The sequence below is a fragment of the Malaclemys terrapin genome, chromosome 3 (assembly GCF_027887155.1).
Source record: "Malaclemys terrapin pileata isolate rMalTer1 chromosome 3, rMalTer1.hap1, whole genome shotgun sequence".
NCBI lineage: Eukaryota > Metazoa > Chordata > Testudines > Emydidae > Malaclemys > Malaclemys terrapin.
The window spans coordinates 32,037,277-32,047,586 of record NC_071507.1 but is presented as its reverse complement, the minus strand read 5'-3'; the positions used below and the strand labels follow the sequence as shown (position 1 = coordinate 32,047,586).

The 10,310-nt window shown below is 41.5% G+C and overlaps 1 protein-coding gene across 5 annotated transcripts in view; it reads left to right on the top strand.

Moving 5' to 3' along the window:
* Positions 1-49: 49 nt before the first annotated feature.
* ASB3 (ankyrin repeat and SOCS box containing 3) overlaps positions 50-10,310 on the top strand; it is a 120,738-nt gene continuing 110,477 nt past the window's right edge. The window contains exons 1-2 of one of the 5 annotated variants that reach the window (XM_054024457.1): positions 50-97; positions 1,031-1,106. The gene's annotated coding sequence lies outside the window, so the exon portion shown is untranslated. Of the gene's footprint in view, positions 98-541; positions 774-1,030; positions 1,107-10,310 lie in introns of those variants that run through there. The other 4 variants (XM_054024458.1, XM_054024455.1, XM_054024461.1 and 1 more) reach the window with 4 other exon arrangements.

The window sequence follows — 10,310 nt, the reverse complement described above, 5'->3', positions numbered from 1 at the left end:
CTTAACGCCATTTCCGGGGCGGGCCGAGTGCACATCAACATCCGGGTCACGTCCGAGCATCCTCCCGCTTCCGGAGCGAGGCCGCCAGTCAAACAAGGTAAGAGGAGTCGGGGGTTGTCCTACTGCGGCCCAGAGTTTCTGGTGGTATCTGGCCTGGCTGTCTATGGGCTCCGGGTCCCCAAGCCTGGCTGGGAGCCTCCCGCTGGAGAGAACCGTTCTGCTCGTGCCTCCTCCCGGGCTCGGGCATTGGTGCTCGGCGCTGTACAGAAATGTACCCGGAGCCGGGACCGCTCGAAGGCCGCCGGGACAAGTAGCGCCTGGTGTGGCGGCCTCGCAGTGGCCGTGCGCAGGGACGGAGCGAGCTCTTCGCGGTTGCGTTTGACTTGCAGTCACATGGCTGGGGCCGGGTGCGCGGGCAGCCCCGAACTCGCTGCCTGCCCTTGGTCCGTCCTACAGCGGCCCGGAGGATAACGCTCTACCGAGCCGCTTCAGAGCGCCGCCCCGCTTTGCGCTGGCGGCGGTGAATGCACTAGCGGACAGGTCGGGGCTCGGGCTCTCAGCGTGGCTCATGATCACGTTCTCCTGGTTGTGTTCAGAAATACTTTTCTGCCTCTGGGTCGTCATGTGACCAAGTTCTCCTCAGCTGGCTGCAGGAGGGCTGACAAGCGGGCAGTGCTGGCACCAGGGTGCAGACAGATCGTCTCTAGTCGGTCTGTCAGCGGGCCTCCCTTTGGATGGATTGCAAGCGTAACTTGTCTGGCGCGCACATACAGGTAGTGAGAGCTGGTCCTTAGCCTGGCAGATGGTGCGTGTCCTCATCTCCACTGAAGTCAGTGGGAGTCCAGGGCTCTCAGCACCTCACAGAAGTGGTTCCAGAGTTTGTTTCGATTTATGTGGCTGGGGGTGGGTGGGGAGTGGAAACTTTCTTTGTGCTTGCTGGCGATTTTCAGCTCTTCAGGGTTGCCTTATGTTAAGCAAATGGAGTAAAATAAAATAACTTGGACTTCTTTTTTGCTGTCCATTGTTACAGGTAATCCTCAGGGACTCTCTCTGGCTGTGGAAGTGACATGTGTTAACTAATGAAGACTAGATAAGTGTCAAAACAGGTAGGTGTTCTGTTTTACTTAAACAGTCAAAGGGACAGTAGAGGTTGTTTTAAGCCCTGTGCTAAAAAATGGACTTTCGGTGGAACCATTCTTTTATTAGAATACTCTAAAGCATAGTGGGGTCTGCCTTTGTCCCCTGGCTGCTACCTCATTAAGAATGTTTAATCATAATGCTAATAAGAGTGGTTAATGAGCAAACAGTGAGCCTTATTCAGAGTGTTACATGAATGTAAAGCTGATGCGTGATCAGAATATCAATTGTGTTCTGATTTACATCAGCATGATATCAAAATCAGGTGTTCAGATGCTATTGTGATGGGGGCTATATAAATACATAGTAAAGTATTAAATTGTATTATTCTGCAAGGGGAGAAGTATGTTCTATTGAGTATTTAGATATTATATGGTAAATATCTGTTAAGCTTACATTATTGTTTACATTTAAAAGTATAAAAGATATTTTCTGAGACCTGTGTTGTTTTAATTAAATAGATTTTATCATGTCATGTTTTTACAGATTTGTGCAGTGGAAATACATTTCTTAAAAAATTTAGAATTGAAATATTTATTGGTGTGCACCCAACACCCCAAATAAACACATTAAGGAGTACCTGGCATGCTTCTAATGAATTGCACACTTGCTCTTCCCCTGTTCCTTCTCTGGAGTATGATATGCAAACTTTTTCAGTACTTCCTATTTGATGCAACACCATAGTGTGTATTGTACCGGTCATTTCAGACCTGCCATTGAACAGTGATGGAGACTGAAGCCTGTCTACATTGTTGATTACTCCTCCCCCCCCCACTCCATCCACCCAGCCAGCCACCCACATTGCAAGTTGCTTTTTGGTTAAGTTAATATAGTTTGGAGGGGGGGAGGAGGGAGGGAGAGAGAAGAAGGAAGGTGTCTTATGTTCTCTCTCTAGGTAGACTCTGGTCTCTGATACTATTCAGTAATGGATCTGATGTTGCAAGCAGAATTTCAGTATTACAGGCACTTCCACTGAGGACTAGTGTATGCCTTGCTTTAGCATTCTGTCCTGTCTCTGCTGGTTTGACACTGAGAGTTAATTTATATCTTCATTTTCTGTTACACTGTTGTTAGTGCTAAATATTATGGTATCACCCAGAGGCTCCACTCAGGATAGGGGCCCTGTTGTTTTAAGACACTAGATAAGAGATGTTTCAGAGTAGCAGCCGTGTTAGTCTGTATCCGCAAAAAGAAGAACAGGAGTACTTGTGGCACCTTAGATACTAACAAATTTATTAGAGCATAAGCTTTCGTGGACTACAGCATATGCATCCGAAGAAGTGGGCTGTAGTCCACGAAAGCTTATGCTCTTTTAGATAAGAGAGAATCCTTACCCTAGAGGTCTTACAGTTTAAAAGATACAGAACAAGTGGAGCATAAGTTATAGGGATATAACATGCAAGTAAATGAATGTGATAAAGAATTGGCAGAATTTTGTTAAAGCTATTTTTAGAAAGTGTATCTAACTGGAATTAGAAGCAGGGTGAGGAATGAGGGGAGTGAAGAAGTTGGAAGAATAAGGTAGTAGGAAAAGGAAAGAAGGGGAAGAGAGTCAGATCTCATCATATGCCTGGAAGGAGTCATGGCAGTGATGGGCCTTAAGGAGGATAAAGTGTGGTAGCTTTATGGCTTATAATATACTCTTCCCCTGCATAAGGAGTGGCATCGGAGAAAGTACAAAGGTGTTCTCCACCAACCAGTCAGCTTTTCCTATTAAAGACTGGGAATGTTGGAGCAAAGTCAAAGATAGATTTTTCAATCAGTTGTTAGAACAACTAGGTAAGGTAGGACTAAGGCCTGGTCTATACTTAAGATTTACAATATAACTATTTTGATTAGGCGTGTGTCTTTTTTACTGAAATATCCATACCTGAAAAAGCTCTAGTGTGGATACAATTATGCTATTATAAAGGTGATTTATACTGGTATATTTTATTCCTTTCCCATACAGGAATAGCATGTGTGCATTCTCTCTCTCTCTCTCTCTCTCTCTCTCTAGCAACTTGTTACTGATATAACTGCATCTACCCTAAGGAGGTTGTACTGCTTTAACTATACTGGTGTACTTTTTAGTGTAGGCAAGCCCTACGTTGTGAAAGGCCTTAAAAATACAGAAAAGAAGCCTGTGTTTGATGTGGAAGTGAAGGGGAAGCAAGGGGAAGGATCTAAAGAGGCGTTGATGTCAGGTTGAGGAGCCAGGAAGACTATCTTAGGAGCAGATTTTAAATGGACTTGAGGGGAGCAAGTTTGAGGGGAGTCAGGCCCAAAAGGGAAGAGGTTATAGTAGTTTGGTTGCAAAATGACGAAGATTTGAATCTGAGTTTTAGCTGTGCGGAGAGAGGGGAAAGGCCAGATCTCAAAGATGCTGTATAGAAAGAAGCAGCAAGATTTAGATATGGCCTGAATGTATGGGTCTAGAGAGAGAGTTGAGGCAAAGGTATCGTGCAGATTATGGTCCTGAGCAACAAGAACGATGATGGTGATTTCCACAGTGTTAAAGGAGAGGGAGAAGGGATGGTGGAAAGTGGCTATTTTGGCTTTGTCAGTCCTAGGACCAATCCTATTCAACTTATTCATAAATGATCTGAAGAAAGGGATAAAAAGTGAGGTGGCAAAGTTTGCAGATGATACTAAACTGCTTAAGATAGTTAAGACCAAAGCAGACTGTGAAGAACTTCAAAAAGATCTCACAAAACTAAGTTATTGGGCAACAAAATGGGAAATGAAATTTAATGTGGATAAATGTAAAGTAATGCACATTGGGGAAAAATAACCCCAACTATACATAAAATATGATTCGGGGCTAATTTAGCTACAACTAATCAGGAAAAAAATTTTGGAGTCATCATGGATAGTTCTCTGAAGACGTCCACGCAGTGTGCAGCGGCAGTCAAAAAAGTAAACAGGATATTAGGAGTCATTAAAAAAAGGGATAGAGAATAAGATGGAGAATATCTTATTGCCCTTATATAAATCCATGGTACACCGACATCTTGAATACTGCATACAGATGTGGTCTCCTCATCTCAAAAAAGATATACTGGTATTAGAAAAGGTTTAGAGAAGGGCAACTAAAATGACTAGGGGTTTGGAATGAGTCCCATGTGAGGAGATATTAAAGAGGCTAGGACTTTTCATCTTGGAAAACAGGAGACTAAGGGGGTATATAAAATCATGAGTAATGTGGAGAAAGTGAATAACGAAAAGTTATTTTCTTATTCCCATAATACAAGAACTAGGGGTCACCAAATGAAATGAATAGGCAGCAGGTTTAAAACAAATACAGGGATGTTCTTCTTCACGCAGCGCACAGTCAACTTGTGGAACACCTTGCCTGAGGAGGTTGTGAAGGCTAGGACTATAACAGGGTTTAAAAGAGAACTGGATAAATTCATGGAGGTTAAGTCCGTTAATGGTTATTAGCCAGGATGGTTAAGGAGTGGTGTCCCTAGCCTTTGTTTGTCAGAGGATGGAGATGGATGGTAGGAGGGAGAACACTTGATCATTACCTGTTAGTTTCACTCCCTCTGGAACACCTGGCTTTGGCCACTGTCGGTAGACAGGATACTGGGCTGGATGGATCTTTGGTCTGACCCAGTATGGCCATTCTTATGTTCTTATGATTGTGACCTTAGGTGAGGACTAAGCAAGGGGAGATAAACTTTTAAAGGTATTTTCATGGAAAAGTTGCTAGTAGTTGTTAAGAATGAGGGGAGAAAAACAGAAAAATCATACAGGAAGGAAGCCTCCGTAGCTCTAACATTATGAACCCTTTCTTGCTTGCTAAAAATTAAACTTTTTAAAAGTGCATACCTCCCGTCTACAAGGTGTCAGCCTGCCAATACTGGAAACCAAAGTCCCCTAACCACAGAACAAATAGATCATAAGCAATGAGAGTGTTTTTCCTCACGCAGCCTTGATTATGTTCCTCAACTCTGTTTTAAGACCACTGGGGAGAGAGACAAGTTCAGTTTCCATTTCTGTTCGATTTTTAGCCTGTGTGCGGAACTGGCCAGCAGTGATAGGCATTATGAGGATAATTTTTAGCTATGTGGATAGCTGTCCACTGAAAACATGATAAATCTGATTTGTGTAATGCACCAAACAACTGTCATGTGGAAACTTGTACTTACTACAAATCTTATTATAGACTTTTGATTTAGTGTTGAAAGGACCTGTCAATACAGCCAATTCACTGAACTGTCCAGGCATGGGTTTTTCCTGAATCATCACCAAGGGTATATGATGAGGATTCTTCCCAACCTGGGGCAATGACAGGCTGGTCTGAGGGCTATGATTTCCACCCATAGCCTCCCACTTTATAGTCCACTTGTACAACAGAGGCAGCTGTAAATGCAGCCAAGGCCCCAATTTTTGCTGAGAATATAACATTGTTTTGTGCACATCACTGAGAATAGCTGAGGGAGAATGCAGTAACGTTCCTATCTGATTCTCACAGCTCTGCTGGCCTAAAATTGACAGGTCCATAGACTGGACTCTTGGACATCCCCAGCCTAAAGTTTTTAGCCCCTTACCTGACACATTGTAATGTAAAATCTCTTCCAATTCGGTCAGCATTCAGGAATCCTATTTCTTGTTTAGAGAGTGATCCAATGCAGCACTGACTATTTGTCACAGGAGGTGTTGCTGATGTTAAATTTTCTCTTGGTATATTCTAGCAAGAGTTCTTTCTTTTTAAAAAAGAGAATTTTGTATTTGTGCATTGTAACTATAAAAATAAAATAAAAATATTGGGTATATTGCCTCTTATGATCTGACTAGTGTCTCGTTCATCATTGCCCTCCACGATCATTTACACCAGTGCAAAATGTTTCCGCATGTTAATTGTAACATTTTATACCTCATTAGCAGTCAAGTCTGGTCTGAACTTGAAAGTTATACTGGTATAAATATTTCAGATACCAGTGTGAATTTTTACCAAAATAGTTGTATTGGTACAAATCCTAGTATGGACTCAGTTAAACTGATGTAAAGGTGCCTTATACCAATATAGCTTATTTTCCTTCCCACATGAAAATAAAGAGTAATGGTACAAGCACATTTATCTCAGTATAACTGCGTTCACTTCACCCACTTTAACTACATCCATATAGTTAGAGCTCTACAGCTTTTGTGAGCAGGTGAGCACGTAGTCTTGGTGAGAGTTAAACTGAAAGGGAAACAGCATTAAGGACCTCAAAATTAGGAAGGGTCAGTGTTTAGATGGAAGATGCACATAAACAGGTTAACCAAATATAGTATCTGACAATAAAGGAAGATGAAAAAGGAAGTCAGCTAAAGTCCTCAAATTAAGAAATTGTCTAGTAGAGATTAAATTAACACATATAATTATTTTGTAGCACTCACTTCTCTTGAGGGACAACTCAACTGCATCTTTCTTTTATCGTTCATAAATGGGAATTTAGAATGACTGGGAAATTATTCTAAGTGAATTTTGAAAAACTTATTAAAAAAAATTTACAATAAGTGTTTAAGGGTTACATTTCTAAAAAGACCTGAAATCTGCAGACAAAAATGCATGCACACGCTTCTTTTCAGACAACAGGATATTCAAATTCCTTTCTATAATTGTATACCCACATTTGTAGGCATAATTGTGTGTACGTTTTTGCATGAGGACTTCTACCTGTTTTGAAATTTTGTCCCTCTCATTCATTTATAGTCACTTGTATTACAGAAATACGCATTTTGTTCTCTTTTGGATTACAGGGATTTACAAACAGTTTAAAAGTAAGTCAGGAAGTCATAATTACTGTGTCACAATTTCAAGAGCTAAGCTATTTGAATGTCCCAGGTTCTTCACAACCTGTTACTCCTAAAGCTGTGCGGCTCACTGTTTCTGATATCTGGGACCCTGCAGCACTGTGAGTGGAATCATAGAATATTAGGGGTGGATGGGACCTTAGGAGGTCATCTAGTCCAACCCCCTGCTCAAAGCAGGACCAATCCCCAGACGGATTTTTGCCCTAGATCCCAAAATGGCCCCCTCAAGGATTGAACTCGCAACCCTGGGTTTAACAGGCCAATGCTCAAGCCAGTGAGCTATCCCTCCCCTGTCATACGAGCATACACCTACATCATCAGACAAAACAGAAAGCACTAGGCAAACGGTCCTGGTGGGAGAGCTGCTGCATTTAATTTCTCAGCCTCCCTTCTCTGCCTCTTGCCTTATGAGTGGAGCTTAGACCCACACACTGGCTATGTCAGTTTTTCACCAGAAGTTAAGAAAGGATGGATGGAATTGGAAGGGATGCAGATCTGATTTCATTAAACTGATGACGTGATGTTGAACTGAATGACAGTGTTATCAGCTATTGGTGCTTGAGGACAGCATGTCGTGACTATTTTTAGGCTGTGATGCTCTGGTTTTTAAAATGAAGTAATATTGACCTAAGGTGTCCTTTACTACACAGAGACAATAAATTGTTCAAGCTATTTTAAGTAAAGTTCAAAAGGGTATCATTCATCCTTTCATATTTCAGGTTAACTTTTTCAACATGTAATACATTTGCAAGGGGAAGCAACCTATTTTGTTTAGATTTGAAGTGTACGTCTGTAGGATTGATAGTAGGAGTGCCACCTTTTAAGATTTACGCCAACAGTTCTACTGGTTGCAGTGCTACATCTCTTAAGTCTCAGAGTGCATAGTTCTATGTTTCTAATGAGAAACATGTTTGAGTATGCTAATTTCATTGCTTCTCAGTTTTTACATTTTTATGGGTGTTTAAGGAATATTGAACACTACATTCTTCTGCATGGTCAAACTAGATTGTTAGTCAACCCAGCCTAAAACAGACCTTCATCAGATTGTCAGCTTCTAGTTAGTAAGAGCCTTTATATACACTTACAATAAGAGAAAATACAGGGAATAAAAATGAGAATATGGGAAGAGTTGAGGAAAGGGTACATGGGCACTGAAGTCTTTATAAAAATGTTATCTCCCTCCCCCCCCAGTTAATAAACCATTGCTGTTTTCCAGATTTTCTTCATGCTTGCCCTTAAAAAGTTGGATCTTCCCAACTTCAGTAATTGCCTCTTGCATAATGACCTTAAGCCTAAATTGTGTGTGTGTGTGTAAAGAAGTTTAAGGGCCTCTTTGATTGCTCCTTCATTATGTCCTTTGGGGGATTCCTCCTCATCCTGCCACATAGCTCTGTCCCTTGGTCCCCATCCCTTCTCCCTCCACATCTTTCTTGTTTGTTTGTTAACCTCATCTGAAAACAAATGCAACTGATATAACGCAACCCGATATAACACGGTAAAGCAATGCTCCAGGGGGCGGGGCTACGCACTCCGGTGGATCAAAGCAAGTTCAATAAGTTTCACCTATAGCGTGGTAAGGTTTTTTGGCTCCCGAGGACAGCGTTATATCAAGGTAGAGGTGTATTTCTGTGCAGAGTACTTGCAGATCTACCTACCTGCTCCAGACTTGTCAGCTTCTGTCCAAGCTAAAGTCTCAGCCTGTCTCTCTATATCTTCTTTGGATGTGTAGCTGTTAGCTCGAGCTCAGTGTGGCTAAAACAGAGCTCTTAATCTCTTTCCCCACCCCCTGCAAGCCCTTCCTGGACAACACCATCATCCTGCCTGTCAGACCTGTAAACGTGGGTGTTCTCTTTGACTGGGACTTCTCTCTAGGTCCTCACACCCAGCCCATGTCCAAGTCTTGCAGATTCTTTCTGCATAACCTCTCTAAGATATGGCCTTTCCTGTCCATCCATGCAGCTAAAATTCTTTTCTGGGCTCTCATCTTGAGCCTCAATTACTGCTACCTACTTTTCTCTGGCCTTGACAAATGCAATCTTGCCCCACTCACATCCATTCAGAATGCTTCTGCACTCTCACTACATCACCTCTCTTTTTGCATCCCTCCATTACACTTCCCTTTTCTCAATTGCATCAAACTATACTATTTGTCGTTGCATTCCAGGCCCTTCATGGCCATCCTATCCTCTCTCATTTAGTATTAAAAACTTGACTCCTGCTTACAATTGCCCATGATGACAGCCTCCATTGCCCACTTGTTAAATTTTCAAACAAACATCTTCATGTTTTCTCCTGTGCTGCCCCTCGTGTGGGAGGAACGCCCTACAAACATCTGCTAAGCCACTTCATTGTTCTCCTTCAAACTCTTCCTTAAACTCTTTGCCATGATGCCTACAAAAAACTTGACAATGCTTAGGGCACTGGTGTTTTGAGACCACTAGGTATCATGCCAACCAGTATTATCACACTGTTGCCTTGTAGTATTAATCGTTTGTCTCTTTTCTGCTTTCGTTGACTCCTAGGTGCTATGATAATACAGATAATTAGTAATAATAATGGTTCATATAAATAATTCCTACTATCCTCAAGGGGTGTGTGTGTTGTACTTGTGTGTGGAAGGCAATATGATCTTGAGTAAATGAAAGAACCTAATGACTTCACTGTCTCTTCAGTTATCTGCTCACCTAGCTTTTATCTGCTTTGTTTCCTGTTCATCTGCAGGAAATGTGAGGCAGGGAAGAAGTTGAAAGAAGAAAGCAAGAAAATGAATTTGTTATTAGGGAAGTATAAAGAATCTCATAACTGCAGATCTTTTCTGCTTTTTCATATTTTTCCTCATAACAAGCAGGGCAGATTTACAAGTAAATTGGAGCAGAGTTTTCTGGTTTCTCTGACACCAGCAAAGGTAGATGTGAGGCACCTCTCTGTTAAAAGTTAATAGTCTGAGAAGATGGAAAAAATATAATATTGCAGTTTCAGGTTAAAGATTTATATTGCATAGTCATCTAGTTCTGTAATTATACATTTTAATAACTGTCTTTATATCCAGTGGGGCATTTTTAGTGATCATGTTAAAGAATTTCAGGCATAGAAAAGGCTTACCCTTATATAACATGCTGCCTTCTAACTTTACTTCACTTTGCAGCACAAATAAAGGTGAGTTCTGTAGTCATTGCAGTTCCTGTGCTCATTTGAATTTTTACAAAATAACTTAAATTTATATAACACCTTTTATTTTAGAGCTCCCCAAGTACAATGCTAGGGGATGGTCTTGACCATCTCTTACAAAAGGACCATGCACATCAGATAAGACTGTTGTTCTACACAAACTGCACAGTATTTGTTTAATCAGTTTCACAGGGATGAAGGCTTTAGGTGACCATTTTGGG